Source organism: Aquarana catesbeiana, linkage group LG01 (assembly GCF_042186555.1).
Source record: "Aquarana catesbeiana isolate 2022-GZ linkage group LG01, ASM4218655v1, whole genome shotgun sequence".
NCBI lineage: Eukaryota > Metazoa > Chordata > Amphibia > Anura > Ranidae > Aquarana > Aquarana catesbeiana.
The window spans coordinates 663,999,303-664,018,348 of NC_133324.1; the positions used below are offsets into that span (position 1 = coordinate 663,999,303).

The window sequence follows — 19,046 nt, forward strand, 5'->3', positions numbered from 1 at the left end:
TACAAGGCGGACAGTTACAAGCATGACTCCCAAAGGCAGAGGCATGATGGGACTTGTAGTTCCACACCAGTTTGAGGGCCACAGGTTGAGCACCCATGAGTTACAGCAAGCATATTTTTCCTTTTGGGATAAAGGTTTTACGTGAATGAATAAAAGCCTCAACCCTTTAACTGCTCCTTTTGCTTGGCCTGGTAAAGGAAGTTGAAAATGAAAATACTTATTGGCCTGATCAGCATGTGAAAATAAAATAAAAAAAAAAAGACTACAAAAGAAAAAAAAAAGACTACAAAAGAAAATGAATGCAGCCACCACATCTTAGACTTGGTAAGCTGCAATATATTACATTTTTGCTTTTAGGTACCGCTTTAAAGCTTTACTACTTTTAAGTACTGCTAAACCAACATATGAAAAAAGTAGAAGGGCTCTTGAAAAATGCCCACAATCTTGCATTATGTAAGTTTATATAAATGGGATTATAGAAACTAAGGTTAAAGGTGGAGTTTTCTTTTAAAGAACTTTTTTTTTTCCCCCTTGAGACAGGTTCTCCCCTTTCACTTCATTTGCTGAATACCAGCAATTAGTGCAGAGAAAAAGGAGTCAGGAACAAAGTTTTCTGTGTGACGGTTCGCCTGCACAAACCCTATATTTTTCTAATGATCAACGACAAAATAAGACAATCCATGGTGAAAAGACCAGGCTGAGTCAGAATAATTAACCTGGGAAAATGCACAGGAAAAAAGTTCAATAGGGCCAGCACATTAAAACGCTCCGTATTCAATTAGGTACAGAAGATGAAGGGTGTGCAATTACGGCAAGCACGGCTTAATTACAGAACAATTAAAATGATGACATGGACTAAAACTTCAAAAACTACTGTGTATTTAGCATGGTTACATCTCTTCCATATAAGGATTTAAGTGGTTTGCTTACATTCTGCATAAACACTTAGCTAAAAGGGAAAGCTTAGAAATATAACTCTGTCTCCTTTGTGCTGCTACTTACAACTTACATGACATCTAACATAAACACAGCCCAAACGAGGAGATTATTTTAGGCATTGTAAAAACTGCGTTCCTTAAAAAGGGCACCTGCCCTCCTGGCTGATCTTGGCAGTCCTATTCTGGTTACGGAAGCAGATTACATTTGCCACTACAAAACTATTCAAATGTTAAAGAGGAGTTCCAGCCACCTGTGGAAAAAATAAAAGTCAGCAGCTACAAAAACTGTAGCCACTGACTTTTTAAATAACAGCCACTCACTTGCCCCACAATCCAGCGGTGTGCTCACCCCAGTCTGTCTCACCTGCTGTCTTTAGTTGTCCCTGGCATCCTCACTATGTGCACCTGGCTGTGACAGCTTGCAGATTCACAGCTGGTTGCCCACTGTGAATGCATGAGTCGCGCTAAGCATCGTGATTGGTGGATGCCCTCTTCTGGGACCTGTCAGTGTCCCAGAAGACTGCAGGGGGGAGGGAGGAGAACTTCCATTTAGCTGCAGCACTCGGAATGGAAGTGGGAAGCAGTTACCTGAAAAAGTCGGGTACCTGCCCCCCCCGCGCCGCCCCCTGCTCCCCAAAAGTGGCAATTGTGAAAGAGAAGCGGGGAACGAGTCCTTAAAGCTTAGAGCTCTGGCCTTCCCCATTGACACTTTTGGATAGTGAGGCTGCTCACCACAGCGATAGACCAACAGGAGATTAATTCAGGAAGGTCGGTGGGTTTGAGGCTCTCAGGGACTTATGAAGACTATAGAAGGTAAAGGTATGTATAGGCACCTTTGGTTGTCTTATTTGCAGTCTTACTGTCACCTTCTTAGCTCTGGACTATGTAATTGTTAACCTTAAAGAGTAAATCCACTTTTGCCGTTAAAAAAAAAAAGTTCTCCTTTGGGTGATCAATGTACAGTGCAAGGATTTTAACACTTTTTATAGCAGATTCCTATATTTTGTTGCTCTGAAGTTTGCTCTGTGTTTTTGCAATGTCCTTTAGATACAGATTCTGAATGGGAGGGTCTGGTTCATTAAGCAGCTGGTGTACTCTCAGGTGCTACCCATTAGAGATATTTAACCCTTGGAGAGTACCTCACCAAAACTAAAATTCTTATTGTAGAGGGTGCTTCAGATTTGACTTGTATATTAGTGTAGACTCTGTGAAAATCAGAAAGCCAATCACAGAAGCAGAAAATTACATTTCTGGAGACGCTCTGTACACGGTGTACAGAACGCCTCCAGGTCACCACAGAGCCAAAATAACAGACAGTGCTGGTAAAGAAAGTTTTGTCATAGAACATCACTGGCCCATCAGCAGGACGGAGCAGAGGGGGAGTAAAGACAGGGTGGGGGAGTAAAAGAATGTCTGTCATACACAGATGAGAATGGCTTTTGTTTTAGCATGCATGGGTATAGCATGGGTTCACTGGACAAGAAGCAGTTCAATCTTGAACTGAGTAAGGGGTTCTTTACTGTTAGAGTAGTAAGGATGTGGAACCCCCCTCCACACTTCCTGGGGTCAACAGGGAGTAAAGGTACATTAAAAAACTGTTAGATTTCTTTAGTGAACACAAAGTACAGGGATATGGAAAATGGTAGTGATATTAACAAACACACACACTCAGGCTGAATTGGATAGACAAGTGTCTTTACTCAACCTTCTTAACTATGTAACTTTAAAGATATGTTACCAAAAAAACAGCAGCAACCAGACAAATTTTAAAATAAAGTAGTTAAAGTGATATTAAAGTCTTTGTTTAAAAATAACAAACATGTTATAATTACCTGCTCTGTGCAGTGGTTTTGCACAGAGCAGCCCTCTTCTTGGGTCCCTACCTTCTACTGAGTGCCCCCACACCAAGCAGTATGCTATGGGGGCACCTGAGCCACTGCTCTGTGTGTCCATTCAGACGTGGAGCCGCGGCTTGGCCCTGTTCCCCCTCTCACTTCATTGGCTCACTGGCTTTGATTGAAAGCAGCGGGAAACAATGGCGCCCACTGTTGTGTCTCAGCCAATGAGGAGGGAGAGTCCTAGACAGCCGAGGCTCTTGTGCAAAATTGCTGGATCGAGATGGGGCTCAGGTAAGCATTAGGGGGGCTGCTGCACACAGAATGTTTATTATCTTAATGAATACTTTGCATTAAGTTAAAAAAAAAACCCTTCCGCCTTTAGAACTACTTTAAAACAAATGCAGTTAAAGTGTAAGTAAACCCTCCTATCGTTTTTAGCCAAGGAAAATGCCATCTTGGTCTCTGTTTAATCTTTAACTGCCATGATGCTGCACATGTGATTAGTTATGACACCAGCTAGTGGATGGTTTAACAGTTAGGTTGAGAGCACAACCAATGCGACAGTTAGCACTCCCGGCATGCCGGGAATGTAAGGCTGGGTTCACACTACAGTACACAGTGGCTCACAGGAGTCCAGTGCGTCTCCATTCACCATTTCAGCCCAAAATTTTGGCTGAATTTGGACCTGAAAATGGACCAAAAGACGCACAGGGCTCTTGTGAAATTCACACTGGAGCCACTGAGATGTGTGAACCGGATCCATAGAGAGCCGGTCACAATCTCCTACTATGCAAATTGGATGTGGGGGGGCCCGCACTGGTGTGAACCCAGCCTAACTGTTTTTTGAAACTGTTAAATTAATGGGTTTACTTCCACTTTAACCACTTCCGGACTCCTGCACGCCGATATACGTAAGTTTGAAGAGGAATATCGTTGTTATGGCAGCAGCTAGCTCTTCGTCTGACGGTCCAGTTTTCGATAATGGTGGTCCCTATGGCGGATTTGCCGCAAAATCACTTTTATCGGCGGCGGGAGAGCGCCTCTTACCAGAGCCGACGACAGCGGCGGAGGTGATCGGATCCTCTTCCTTGCTGGGTCTCCATACCATTGCAGGGCGGAAGCGACGTCAAAACACCCGCCCATAGCTCTTAAAGGGACATTTTTTGTTTGTTTTGCATTTTAGTGTAAATATGAGATCTGAGGTCTTTTTGACCCCAGAGCTCATATTTAAGTGGTCCTGTCATTCTTTTTTTCTAATACAAGGGATATTTACATTCCTTGTAATAGGAATAAAAGTGACACTTTTTTTTTTAAAAGAACAGTTTAAAAAAAAAAAAAAAAAAAAAGGTAAAATAAATAAGAATTTTTTTTTTTTTTTTTTAAACGCGCCCCGACCCACCGAGCTTGTGTGCAGAAGCGAACGCATACTTGAGAAGCGCCCGCATATGAAAACGGTGTTCAAACCACACATGTGAGGTATTGTCGCGATCGGTAGAGTGAGAGAAATAATTCTAGCCCTAGACCTCTTCTGTAAATCAAAACATGCAACCTGTAGAATATTTTTAAATGTCACCTATGGAGATTTTTAAGGGTAAAAGTTTGTAGCCATTCCATGAGCGGGCACAATTTTGAAGCGTGACATTTTGGATATCAATTTACTCGGCGTAACATTATCTTTCACAATATAAAAAAAAATTGGGCTAACTTTACTGTCTTATTTTTTTTATTAAAAAAAGTGTATTTAAAAAAAAAAAAAAGTGCGCTTGTAAGACCGCTGGGCAAATATGGTGTGACAGAAAGTATTGCAACGACCGCCATTTTATTCTCTAGGGTGTTGGGAAAAAAATGTATAATGTTTGGGGGTTCTAAGTAATTTTCTACCAAACAAAACTGTTTTTAACTTGTAAACAACAAATCTCAAAAAGAGGCTTGGTCCTTAAGTGGTTAAATAGCAAGTGAGCTTCCATCAGTTATTGCAGAAGACTTTGTTTGTGTTAAACCCCAAAGGGCATTTTGCTTATTTGCGAAGCAGTATATTTCAAATATAAAAAACCCACAGTTAAAGATTTTTTTTTTTTTTCACCCACAGATTTCTGAGGAGAGTAGTTCACAAGCTGCCTAATGCCAACAAGGATCCCAGTGTAGTTTCTGCATGACTGTATTGTAGTATCATTAGTATCAATTAATAGTTAATTAGTAAAAAAAAAAAAAATCACAAAACTGCGGGGTAAATTATAATATATACATAATATAATGAAAGGAAAATAATTTTCCCATTTCCTAGATTGCTTAGAAAAATTTGACATATTATTATGTGCACCCATCTAATGAGTTTGAAGGGGGAGGGGGGTTGGCATATGTGAGGCACCTAACATCTTACATTTACAAACTATAGCTTCAGGCAATGACCATATGCAGATTCTTATAGCTACATGCACAGACAAGAATAAATTGGCAACGGAAATAGAAAAGTGCTGTTTGGTCTTGAAAAGCAAAATTAAGTTCACGTTTATTAAATACAACATACTTTATTCCCTGATTAGGAAATCCCAAGACACATAAAAAAATTAGACGATGGCTTAAGAAAGAAATGGGGCGTACATTTCACAGCAAGTTGCACAGTTCCCTAGGCACATTGTTAGCAGGAATATTATTACTGGCTCTAAGCTCCTCTATTAGGATGTAAATATCTATTAAATGCATATCAAAGTACTGCCAGAGCTTCTCGGCCTTTTGGCTAAGATCAAGTGTAGTATCTGTTCTTATCAGTTTCCAGAGGAGGCGCTGTGTCACTCTCGTTGGGGAGGGCCAGCAAATCCAATGGTGTCATAGTACCTGGAAAGGCGATACTCAGCAGGGACTACGCCGAGTTGCCCGAAAGTATACTGGGGACCGGCCAATGGTTGAGTCTGAGCCGTCTGGAAGGGTGCTCCTGGTGGGGATGGGTGCTGCATTTTGGTCTGGCTGAAGGGTCGGGTCCCTGGCCTTCTGGCCTGGATTGTGGTAGCTCTAGCTGCTGACAGTTATTTGGGTAGGAGAAAGCTTACTCCCCTTTTGGCGGGGGGGGGAGTGGCTAGTATCCATTTACCCAAATGTGAAACTGGAAGGGGTGATGGGAGTGATGGTGGAGCCTTCGGGGCAAGGGCTCTCACCAAGCTTCCTGAACCTCATGCCTTTTCTGTCTGCGGTGGGGGGCTGTCGTGGTCTAGGCTGTGGGCCAGGGTAGGTCTTGAAAGCCTATGGAGTAGTGCCCCTGGAGTGGCAGTCCAGGGGTGCCTTAAGATCACTGTGTGTGGCAGACACTTTGATTTTGGGCACCACGGTCACTGCACCATAACACAGCTTTTTTGCACCTGCCTCTTGGGCCGGGCCTTTTGGCTAGGACCAGAGGAATTTTTTATTCCTGGCCGGAGGGCCTGGTCATTGTGTTACACAATGGCCACTTCTTTTCACTCTCCTCTCCACTATCCCTTCCCCCACTTTTTTTCTTTTTTTGATTGAAATCCTGTGTTGTCACGTCTTGTTTTACACGTTTGTCCCACTGTGTGTTGTGATGAGTAAGGATGCGGGTCCTCGGGCCAGCCCTGAAAGTCTTGGGAAGGGGTGGACATGGCCTTTTGGCTTAGTTCGCCCTCTCTCATGGGGTCTCCCTTCGGGGGAGCCCCACCTAGTACTTGGGTGGGTCCTGTCTCGGCAGGCCCTCCAGAGAACGGGGTCTGTCTGGTTTCGGCCAGACGGACCATTGTAAGTACCTTTGTCCCCGCAGGAGCCTAACGCCCCGGGGGATCAGGGAATTGGCACGTCTTGTGTACCCGTGGCACTTTTTTGTGAGCACTCTTTATGTGTGTGCACATTTTTTATGCACCGGGTGAAGTTTTTGGGGTGTGTTTTGCACGCCATAGGCTTTCAAAAAAAAAAAAAAATCAAAGTACTGCCAGAGCATTCTCAATAAGAAGACGTAACTATTTCTGCACTAATAAGCTACACATCTACTGGTATTTCTATGTTTGTTTGATGTAAAATACAGGGCACATTTACTACTTAACCACTTCAGCCCCGGAAGGTTTTAACCCCTTAATGACCAGGTCATTTTTTGCGATATGGCACTGCGTTATTTTAACTGACAACAAATAGAGCTTTCTTTTGGTGATATTTGATCACCTTTGCGGTTTTAATTTTTTGCGCTATAAACAAAAAAAGAGAGACACTTAAAAAAAACAAAAAACAAAAAAAAAACAATATTTTTTACTTTCTGCTATAAAACAGATCCAATAAAAAAAAGTAAAAAATCAAATTTTCTTAATTTAGGCCAATATGTATTCTGCTACATATTTTTGATAAAAAAAAATCCAAATAAGCGTATATTGATTGGTTTGCGCAAAAGTTATCACGTCTACAAACTATGGGATATTTTTTTATGGCACGTTTATATTTACTAGTAATGGTGGCGATCAGCGATTTTTAGCAGGACTGCAACATTGCGGCAGACAGATCTGACACTTTTAACACTTTTTGAGGACCAGTGACATTATTACAGTGATCAGTGCTAAAAATATGCACTGTTACTGTACTAATGACACTGGCAGGGAATAGGTTAACATCAGGGGCAATCAATGTGTCCCTAGGGAGTTCCTGCTTATCAGGAATACAAGATCTCTATCTTCTCCCTGTCAGAACGGCGATCTGCCTTGTTTACATCTGTGGTAATGGCAAGGGGTGAGTTCAAATCAGATTTTAAAGAAAAACAGAGTGTGAGCTGATTGAATACCCAGGAGAGTCCAACAGAGAGAAGGCAGAAACGGCAGATGATCATGGACAAGGGAAAGATAGTTTTAGCGCCCCTTTGGCAGGTCAAGGCGGGCTCACCTAAGGCACAAAGTTTAAGCGGCTCTAACGATCCATGTTTTCTTTGCAGCAACTAGCACAAGGACACAGCCCCCAGGATCACCCTACTAAGGAGGGGGGGTCGGTCAAACCCCTGTGAGGAGGAAGCAGAGGTGTGGCCTACCAGGGCTGTGTGTGACTGTGGTTGCACACAGCATGGCACTGGAGCCCCCCATACAAGTGCCACTTTAGCACCTGGCTTGGCTTGCTGAGGAAGGGCACGGAGGAAGGAGAAGCAGACAGCACCGGCAGAGGACTGAAAAGGGGGGGTAAGATGAGATACTACTATCATTGCACAGAGCACGTAAATATGATTTTTTTTTATTTTATTAAAAAAATGAACCTGTGATATCACTTTAAATATTGTTCTGGTCAGGGGACATGCTCAGCATCAATACAGGGAATTCTGGCAGGGATATTGGGAGTACTGGAGGTCCTCGAAATCCAGGAAGACCCAGCAGTACACCCACACACACCAACTGACATAACACGCTCTGGAACGCAAGCACCAGTCAGGAAGCCAATTCTGATAGACACTGGAAAACTACAGCTCTCAAGAGCCAACTAGATGCATGAAATATGTGCTGTGGCACTTGGGATTGATTTTGCTGTGCTGTTAAAGGTAGTGATGAACCAAATGGTTCATATTGGGTTCTATTCCGGTGATTCACAAACAGCAGCAGCCCAATATAACTGAATTCCCTTCTGAAAAGATCTTTATTAGCTAGTTTTTGCAAAGACGGGAATGACGTCATCACGAACCTGGAAACAAGATGGGTGAAGATGAGAGTGCCTGCAGCACTGACTTCTCGGTGCTGGAAGAGCTTTGTTTTAAGTTACGTTTAACGTAATGTGGTAGTATGCGATGCATACAAAAAAAAAAAAAAATTTGTCCAGTGGCTTACAACCACTTTAAGCCTATATGGACTGTTATTTCTGAGTGAATGAGCAGGCATATTGCATCTGGAAAAAAAAAATTGTGGGCAGAGAATAGGCCTATTTGAGCTAGATAAATAATAATAATAATTTTTTCGTCATACTTACCTGTAAAATCCTTTTCTTTGAGTACATCATGGGACACAGAGTTAGGCTAATATTCATTACCTGCTGGGTTATACTTCATCTCCAGGTGAATGGACAATGGTAGATGAAAGGTCTCTAGACAGGAAGTGATCCCCTATATAACCCCTCCCATACAGGAAGTACTTCAGTTTTGTAGCAAGCACTGAATCCTCAAAAAGAGGGGAGGGACCTCTGCGCCCCATGATGTACTCCAAGAAAAGGATTTTACAGGTAAGTATGAGGTAAGTATGAGGAAAAAAATCCTATTTTCTATTTCATACATCATGGGACACAGAGTTAGGCTAATATTCATTACCTGCTGGGACGTCCCAGAGCAATAGCCTTGAGGGGAGGGAGACACCCTGCCAAACAATAGCCATCATACCTTATACGGCAGCCCACAATACACTGCGGCCGAAAGCCGAATCCTCGGCTGCTCGAACATCACAAAATGTGAACGTATGTACTGAAGACCAGGTAGCAGCCTTACGAATCTGAGCCACAGATACCTGATGGCAAAAACCCAGGAGGTTCCTAAACCCCTGGTAGAATGAGCTCTCACCCTAAAGGGAGGAGCTTTACATTTCAGACCATAGGACTGAATGACTAATTGGAAATGGAAGATTTGGAAGCGGTCTGCCCCTTCTTGGGTCCTTTTGGTAAAACAAAAAAGGAGTCTGATCCTCGGATCTCCGCAGATCTAGACAAATAAACCTTGACTGCCCAGACAACGTCCAAAGAATGCAGTCGTCTCTCTTCAACTGAACGAGGCTGAGAGAAAAAAGAAGGCAAAATAATGTCCCGATTTAAATGAAAGGCTGACACCACTTTTGGCAAAAGGATAAAACAATTCTTAACACGACCCTGTCGTGGTGAAGGATCAAGTATGGTTCGCTGCGCGAAAGGGCCGCCAACTCCGACACCCTTCTAGACGAGGTGATGGCCATCAGGAAGGCTAGCTTTCGTGACAGTAAGTCTAATGGAATTTCCATGATAGGCTCAAATGGTTGTTTCTGTAACACAGACAGCACCAAGTTCAAGTCCCAAGGACACATAGGTGACCTAATGGGGGGAAACAAGCGAGTTGCCCCCTGCATAAAGGTTCGGATAGGGCCCAAACTTGACCTCTGATTGTACTCAAAGCCAATCTGATTTCCACAGCTGACTGTAGAAAAGACAGAATTCTCCCAATCACGTATTTCCGAGGATGCCATTTTTTGGCTTCACACCAAGCAATATAAGTCTTCCAGAACTTATGATAGATATTTCTAGTGACAGCCTTTCTATCATTCACTAGGGTAGACACCACTGGACCTGAGATGCCACGGTCCTTTAACACCCTGGCTTCAATAGCCATGCCATAAAATTTAGAGACTGTAAATTGGGGTGGAATATAGGACCTTGAGACAGTAGATCGGGGCAAAGTGGAAGCGTCTATGGCCCGTCTATTGTCAGTCTCACAATGTCCGGGAACCAGGGCCTTCTGGTGCCACCAGAATGACTGGAACTCCCTCTCTCCGAATCCTACGCAACAAATGTGGAAGGAGAGGGATCAGAGGGAAAGCATAAACCAGGGAGTACTGGCTCCATGGAACTACCAGAGCATCTGCTCCGATTGCCATAGGCTCTCTTGTTCGGAACACAAACTGCTGTAGCTTGTTTTTGAACCTGGATGCCAGTAGGTCAACCTCTGGCCATCCCCAACATTGGCAAATTTCCTGGAACACCCCTGGGTGTAGGGACCATTCCCCCGGGCAGATCTGCTGGTGGCTGAGATAATCTGCCTTCCAGTACTCTACTCTTGGGATATGGACTGCCGACAGAATCGTCACATGTCCCTCTGCCCAGGCTAGTATGTGGTTCACCCCCTTCAGAGCTGAACGACTCCTGGTACCACCTTGGTGGTTTATATAGGCCACTGCAGTGGCATTGTCGGACTGAACCCTGATAGGGCAGTCCTGAATCTCCGCCATCCAGGACCGTAAAGCTAGACGTACTGCCCGTAATTCCAGGACATTGATAGGCAGGATCTGTTCTGTCCTTGGCCATTTCCCCTGAGCTGTGAGCCTTTCTAGGGTCACTCCCCAGCCTGAGAGACTGGCATCTGTAGTCAGTACTCTCCAAGTTACCGGGAGGAAGGATCTTCCCTTTCTCAGGTTCTGATCCTGCAACCACCAGTTTAGGCTTAAGCGTGCCCGAGGATATAAGAACATTGGATGATCCAGGGCTTATTCTCTCTCCTGTTCCAAGCCAACAAGATGTCTTGTTGTAGAGGCCAGGAATGGAATTGGGAATAGGGAAAAAAAGGGAGTACCTGGGTGTAGTATTACCACAATCCTGCTAAGCACCTTTAGCCTGTCAAGCAACACCTGGTGACTCACGTGACCTGGGTAAGGAGAAATGAACCGCTGCAAGTGCCTGGTTAAGAGCCTGCTCTGTTTCCCACAGCTGCCTTCTGGAAGCACCGCATGCTTGGCATACACTGCACAAATAGGCTGGCTGTGCACCGTAAAGTTCTGCGCATGTGTGCGCACGCACATGCGCGGTCCTAGCGAACAGGCGTGGCATATTCGCGTATGGCGCAAATCTAAATGCGCCCAGATAGCGGCTACAGTGCATGTGCGCCATGGCGAACCAAGGCCATGGCCATCATACAGGTAAAAAACAGCCAAACACAAGCAAAAAAGGTACACTTGGCAAACACCCACAGCTAGCCCAAAAACTCCCCCGTATGGTCACCAAACACAGGTGTCCAGGCTCTAGCTAGCTTGACTGATCTTTACAATCACTGGGACACCCCACAACTTAGAAACTTCACCCTCACGGCAGGTTCCTGTCACTTGAGGACCTTCAAGGCCTGGGTACCCTTTTCATGTTTAGGGTCCACTCCCTTGGACCTCTACAGCACCCTGCAGGAATGCCTTAGCGCTGTAGTGTCCAGGATTCCACTTTGCAGGGTCCACACCCGGAGGCCGCATTACAGGCAAAACCTTGCAGGATCTTGAGTCTTCTTTGCGATGTTTGGGTAACATTTATCTAAGCATATAAAGCCTGTGTCAAATGGATCCGATTGGTCAATCCCTTGATTCATTTGATCAGTTATCAACCGGCCCATAGCCAAATGACAGCTGCAGGGCGGTTGGATAACTCTGGGAGCACGTACTATGACGTGATCCCAGAAAACGGCTCCCGCGTGCCCACTGGGGCGCGCACACGGGAAATCCGTGACCGGACCCGGCGCATCACGGTAAACGGCCGCTGATTGCGGCCGTTTACCATGTCATTGCTCCGACCATGTGATCGCTGTCATGACGCCGGTTCCTCCCTCCCCTCTCTGTACCGATCGGTACAGAGGGGGAGGGATTGGATGGCAGCAGCGCTGTGGGCTGCATCTGTAGTGCCCACATCGCTGTTCTGTGACATGTGCAGTCACATTCAGCCATCCATCCACCCATGCTCAGCCATCCCTCCATGCTCTGCAATACCCTGCACTACTCTGCAATTCCCTGTGCAATACTCTGCAATTCCCTGTGCAATACTCTGCAATACCCTGCAATACTCTGCACTACACTGCAATGCCCTGCACTACTCTGCAATACCCCACAATACTCTGCAATACCCTACAATACCCTACAATACCCTACAATACCCTGCAATACTCTACAATACCCTGCAATACCCTGCAATACTCTGCAATACCCTGCAATACTCTGCAATAATCTGCCATAACCTGCAATACCCAGCCATACTCTGCCATACCCAGCCATACTCTGCCATACTCTGTCATACCCAGCCATATTCTGCCATACTCAGTCATACTCTGCAATACTCAGTGATACCCAGCCATACTTTGCCATACCCGGCCATACTCAGCTGTACTCGCTCTCTGTATGTGGCCAGGCTGTGGAAGTCTCACACATGTGGTATCGCTGTACTCAGGAGGAGCAGGAGAATCTATTTTGGGGTGTCATTTTTGGTATGTACATGCTATGTATTAGAAATATTGTATAAATGGACAAAAAAAAATGTGTTTTAATCACTTCCCGCCCGCCGCCCATCATACGACATCCTTGACTTTGTGCGCGGATATCTGAATGATGCCTGCAGCTACAGGCGGCATTCAGATAACAGCTTTTTCAGCCAGCGATTCCCTACACCATAAGAACGATCATAGCGGCTGTTCCACTGCTTGATCGTTCTTATGGGAGGCGAGAGGGGATGTCCCCCCCTCCTGCCGCCCTCAGGTGCTTCTACAGACTCACCGCTACGATCGAAGCCAGGATTGGGGTTTTTTTTTGTTTTTTTTATTTCAGGCTTCCCAGCCTAGAGGTGAGATGTGGGGTCTTATTGACCCCATATCTCACTGTAAAGAGGACCTGTCATGCCATATTCCTATTGCAAGGATGTTTACATTCCTTGTAATAGGAATAAAAGTGATCAAAATATTTATTTTTTGAACAAAAGCGTCAAACTAAAATAAATAAAAAAAAATAAAAATTTTTCCTCGTGTCTCCGTGTGCTCACATGCAGAAGCGAACGCATACGTAAGTCCCGCCCACATATGAAAATGGTGTTCAAACCACACATGTGAGGTATCGCTGCGATCGGTAGAGCGAGAGCAATAATTTTGACCCTAGACCTCCTCTGTAATTCAAAACATGTAACCAGTAAAAAATTTTAAAGCGTCACCTATGGATTTTTAAGTAGCGAAGTTTGGCACCATTCCACGAGCATGTGCAATTTTGAAGGGTGACATGTTAGGTATCTATTTACTCAGCATAACTTCATCTTTCACATTATGCAAAAACATTGGGCTAACTTTACTGTTTTGTTTTTTTTTTTAAAGCACAAAACAGTTTTTTTCCAAAAAAAGCGCGTTCGAAAAATTGCTGCGCAAATACCGTGCGAGATAAAAAATTGCAATGACCGTCATTGTATTCTCTAGGGTCTTTGCTAAAAAAACATATATAATGTTTTGGGGTTCTATGTAATTTTCTAGCAAATAAATGATGATTTTTACATGTAGGAGAGAAATGTCAGAATTGGCCTGGGTGCTCCAGAACGCCTGAAGGTGCTCCCCTGCATATTCGGCCTCTGTATGCGGCCACGCTGTGTCTCACACATGTGGTATTGACGTACTTGGGGGTAATAGCAGAATGTGTTTTGGGGTGTAATTTGTGGTATGCATATGCTGTGTGTGAGAAATAACCTGCTAATATGACAATTTTGTGAAAAAAAAAAAAAGAAAAAAAAATGTTGATTTTGCAATGAATTGTGGGAAAAAATGACAACTTCAAAAAACTCATCATGCATCTTTCTAAATACCTTGGAATGTCTTCTTTCCAAAAAGGGGTCATTTGGGGGGTATTTGTACTTTTCTGGCATGTTAGGGTCCCAAGAAATTAGACTGTCAGTACTTCAGGTGTGATCAATTTTCAGATATTGGCACCATAGCTTTTGGACTCTATAACTTTCACAAAGACTAAATAATATACACCGATTTGGGTTATTTTTACCAACGATATGTAGCGGTATAAATTTTGGCCAAAATATATGAAGAAAAATTACTAATTTGCAAAATTTTATAACAGAAACGAAGAAAAATGCAGTTTTTTACAGAATTTTCGGTCTTTTTTCTTTTATAGCGCAAAAAATAAAGAACCCAGCGGTGATTAAATACCACCAAAAGAAAGCTCTATTTGTGTGAAAAAAAGGACAAAAATGTCATATAGGTGCAGTGTTGCATGACTGAGTAATTGCCATTCAAAATGTGAGAGCACCGAAAGCTGAAAATTGGTCTGGTTATTAAGGGGGTTTAAGTGCCCAGTGGTCAAGTGGTTAAGAACCGTTTGTGGGACTAGAGACCTGGAGTTCAGAGAGCTCAAACAACCGTGCCATCCACCTTGCAGACACTGGTAAAAAAATGAAGTACTTCCTGTATGGGAGGGGTTATATAGGGGATCACTTCCTGTCTAAAGACCTTTGGGTTACCGTGTCCATTCCCCTGGAGATGAAGTATAACCCAGGAGGTAATGAATATTAGCCTAGCTCTGTCCCATGATGTATGAAAAAGAAAATACATTAACCACCTCAATACAGGGCACTTACACCCCCTTCCTGCCCAGGCCATTTTTCAGTGCTGTCACACTTTAAATGACAATTGCGTGGTCATGCTACATTACCATGTGAAATTTTTATTATTTTCTTCACACAAATAGAGCATTCTTTTCATGGTATTTAATAACTTCTGGCTTTTAAATTTTTCCCTAAAAAAAAAAAAAAAGCGAAAATTTTGAAAAAAAAAAAGTTTTTCTTAGTTTCTGTCAGTAAATTTTGTAAATAAGTAATTTTTCTCCTTCACTGATAGGCTGCACTGATGGGTACTGATGACGTGGCACTAATATGCCGCACTGATAGGTGGCACTGGTGGGCATGGGCATTGATGGACAGAAGTGATGGGCATTGGTGGGCAGCATTGATAACCAGCACTGACTGGCATCACTTGTGGGCACTGATTGCTGGCACTTGTGGGCAAAGGTGGACAATGATTGCTGGCAGTAGTGGGCACACATTTCTGGCACTGGTGGGCACTTAATTAGTGCCCTGATTACATCCCTAGATGTCCTCTGTGAGAAGATGCCGCTGATCCGCTCTCCTCTCCTCACACTCTGTCAGTGTGAGGCCAGGAGTGCCAATTACCGGTATCTACGTGTTTACATGTGATTGCCTGTGATTGGACACAGCCGATCACATGGTTAAAGAGCTGCGGCTCTTTACAGAGATTGGGGTCGCGCCATGTCCTAGCAACATGGCACAGCTGCGATCGCTGCGCGCCCCCATAGCATGTGAGAGCGGTCGTTTTGCGAAGCCGTCATATGACGTCCACCCAGATTGAAAGCCGCACCGTCCAGCTGTCATTTGACGGTGGACGGGCGGCAAGTGGTTAAACTTTATCTGTTTAGATATAGATTATAAAAATTCTACAGATTTGCTTAACAAAGTCTAATCCATTTTATTAGCAGATTTGGAGGCAGAGAGTCAGCTTATTTCAGCCAGCGATACTAAATAAAACTATATTTTTTACAGACACAGTATATTACAATTCTATGGATTTGCTGATCAGAATTGTATGCTTTTGAACGTGAGTCAATTTTGGAGGCAAAGAGTAGGCATATGTCAGCCCGAAATAGTACAAGATCTTTTTTAATAAAATGCAATTACAGAAGCAGAGATAAGGCATATTTCAGCAAAAAATCCAATTACACTGCCATTTTTCTTCTGATTCTATGAAAATTTAAATGATTTCATAGTCATAGTCATATTTCAGTCTAAAATTTTCAATTAGACACTTACTTTGACACAAAATCTAGAAGTTATACAGATTTGCTACACATAATCTAATTATTTTTCATAGGAGGCAATTCTATAGGGAGAGAGCAGGCAGACTTCCTATTTGAATACAAAAAATTATTGTATTCTCTCTCTGTGACAAGTGAGAAAAATTCTCCTTGTGACAAATTCCCAGAAAATTCAGTGCACTCAAGTAGGTCCAAAAGATCAATACAGACTGAATTGTGTAGCCTGTCAAACAAAAGACTTTGGCAACCAGTTTCCCATAGCATTAAGGGTTGTTCAATTCTAACTGCTTGCCGACCGTATAAGATAGATATACAACAGCAAGGCAGCTCTGCTGCACCAGATCATGTACTAGATACGTGATCTGGCACTTCCAGGTAGGGAGCGTGCTGCGCTGGCTGTGATTAAACACAGATGTCGATCAGCAGGTACCGGCCAATGGATTACCGCCGGCACCCGCTGATCGTCTGGAATTTACACAGGACAGAGTCCTGTCCTGTCAGCAGGGAAATAATGGATTTTTTTTCCCCGCAAAGCAGGGAATAAAATCCATTACTTGCCTTAGTAAAAGCATCTCACACTGTACATCAAAATACCAGCTAGGCATGCATTTACCCCTTTGATTGCCCTTGATTTTACTCCTTCCCAGCCAGTGTCATTCGTACAGTGACAGTGTATATTTTTAGCACTGATCACTGTATTCGTATCACTGGTTCCCAAAAAGTATCAGTTAGTGTCCAAATGTCTGCCACAATATCATAGCCCCGCTATAAGTCGCTGATCGCCGCCATTACTAGTAAAAAATAAATAAATAAAAATTCCAGTATTTAGATCCAATAATTTGTAGATGCTATAACTTTTGTGCAAACAATCAATATACGATTTTGTGTTTCAAAATTGTCGGCATATTTTTGTTTATAGCACAAAAAATAAAAAATGCAGTGGTGATCAAATACCACCAAAATAAAGCTCTATTTGTGGGGAAAAAAGGACATACATTTTGTTTGGGTACAGTGTTGAATGACCGTGCAATTGTCAGTTAAAATAATGCAGTGCCATAAAGCAAAAAATGGCCTGGTCATGAAGGGGGGTAGGTAAATCTTCTGAAGGTCAAGTGGTTAATGACAATGCCTGGTAACATGCAACACAAACACATATGTCTAATGCAGTATTTACCCCCCCCCCCAAAAAAAAAAGGATTGATTTTAACCTCCAGCAAAAAAGAAAATATTCATACAGAGCACAGATTTACATTTTTTGCAACTGCCAAACAGCTGCAGAAAAATTAAGTGTGCAAAATTAAAAATGGCAACAGACTACAGCAATAAAACTAGTATTACTAGTATTACTAGTACTAGTAGTGAGATAGTAATAGTGAATGGGCCTACAGCGGTGGCAGTAGATTGTTACAGTATCAACCCATCAGAGGTATAAAGAGACGTTAATGGTGGAAGGGTGTGCTTATGGGGACAGGAGATGGCAATGGTGGCAAGAGGTGTTAATTATTTCAGGCATGCAGCGGTAAAAGGAGAGGTTTAGGCCGTTCACTAAAAATATTTTTGAGGCTAAAATGAAAAAATAAAATCTATAGCATCTGCAGCAAGGGCTTATAATTTATTGCTGATCCAGGACTGATTCAATTTCAGAAAGGTCAGCCAGTCAAGGGTCAGTGTGTCTAGGGGCAGATTAACTCCTTTTTTATAAAATAAATGTACTGCATAGTGGGAAACCTTGGCTAGTGGTAGGGTTGTCCCGATACCACTTTTTTTTCCTTGTCAAAAGAAGTTTATTGAGTATACAATGTTATAAAGATACATAAAGTAAGTTTACAAGGATCTATAAAGTAAGCTCATTGTTTTACAGTAGGGTTTATATAGGTAAATATCATGAAATTTCAAATATTAAACATTGGGTTCACGTAAACCTAAATTAAAGATATATATCATTTCCTTAGTTACTTTTGTAGGTACTTAAATGATTTATACCTACTATACATATTGTTTACAAGTAGAGTGTATATAGGTCAAATAAATTCTGATAATGAGCTTTAATCGTAAGGTGGAGAAAAGGAAAGAGAAAGAAGAAAAAGGGTTGAAAGGTAGAGGTATGGTCCACAAGGTTGTCCTGCTCGTCAGTTTATTATTCTTTTTAGTTCTCTTTGAAGCCTTAGAATGGGTGTCTCTGTAAGTCATTTAATCTGTTACCATGGCAACAGGACAGAGTCATTGAAGTTTGACAGGAATTGTTGTTTTATCCAAGGATGCCAAAGTTTTTCAAATTTTGGAATTTGATTTTGATCGATGGCTACCATCTTAGCATGGGATATTGTATTATTCATTCTGTGAATTGTTTCTGCTAGTACCAATGTAGGAGATTTCCATGCCTTGGCCACTGTTTGTTTTGCAGCCGTTATTAGTTGGATCATAAGTTTGAATTGAGAGAGTGTTAACCATTCCGGTTTTAGATTAAGTAAAGTTAAATATGGATCTGGTTGTATTATTTTTTTAAATATTTTAGATGCAATCACGAAGACTTCCTTCCAGAAGGTTTGGATTACTGGGCACGTCCACCATATGTGTAAATATGTGCCTATTTCTGGGCATCCTCGAAAACAAAGAGTTGAGGTATTAGGTGAATATTTTGCCACTCTAGCGGGTACAAGGTACCAGCGAGTTAGGACTTTATAATTTGTCTCCAGTGCTAAGATGTTGGGTGAAGATGACTTAGATGTGAGCCATATGTTAGACCAGTCCGTGTCTTCTAAAGTTCGTCCCAGGTCCTCCTCCCACCTCTGAACGTAAGAGGGTCTATTAAGATTTGCTACTCCATATAATTGATTATAAAGTGATGAAATTGTACCTTTAGCAAATGGATCTTTTGTACAGATTGATTCAAAAATGGATAATTGGGATAATGGTGTATCCCCCTTTAGGAATGGTGTATAGAAATTTTTGATTTGGAGATATCT

The 19,046-nt window shown here is 42.7% G+C and overlaps 1 protein-coding gene and 1 pseudogene across 1 annotated transcript in view; one reads left to right on the forward strand and one right to left on the reverse strand.

The window, feature by feature from the left end:
* Positions 1–19,046, reverse strand: part of TBCK (TBC1 domain containing kinase) — a 458,935-nt gene that overhangs the window by 96,270 nt on the left and 343,619 nt on the right. The gene's annotated exons all lie outside the window — the stretch shown is intronic.
* On the forward strand, positions 5,494–5,598 carry LOC141124375 (U2 spliceosomal RNA; annotated as a pseudogene).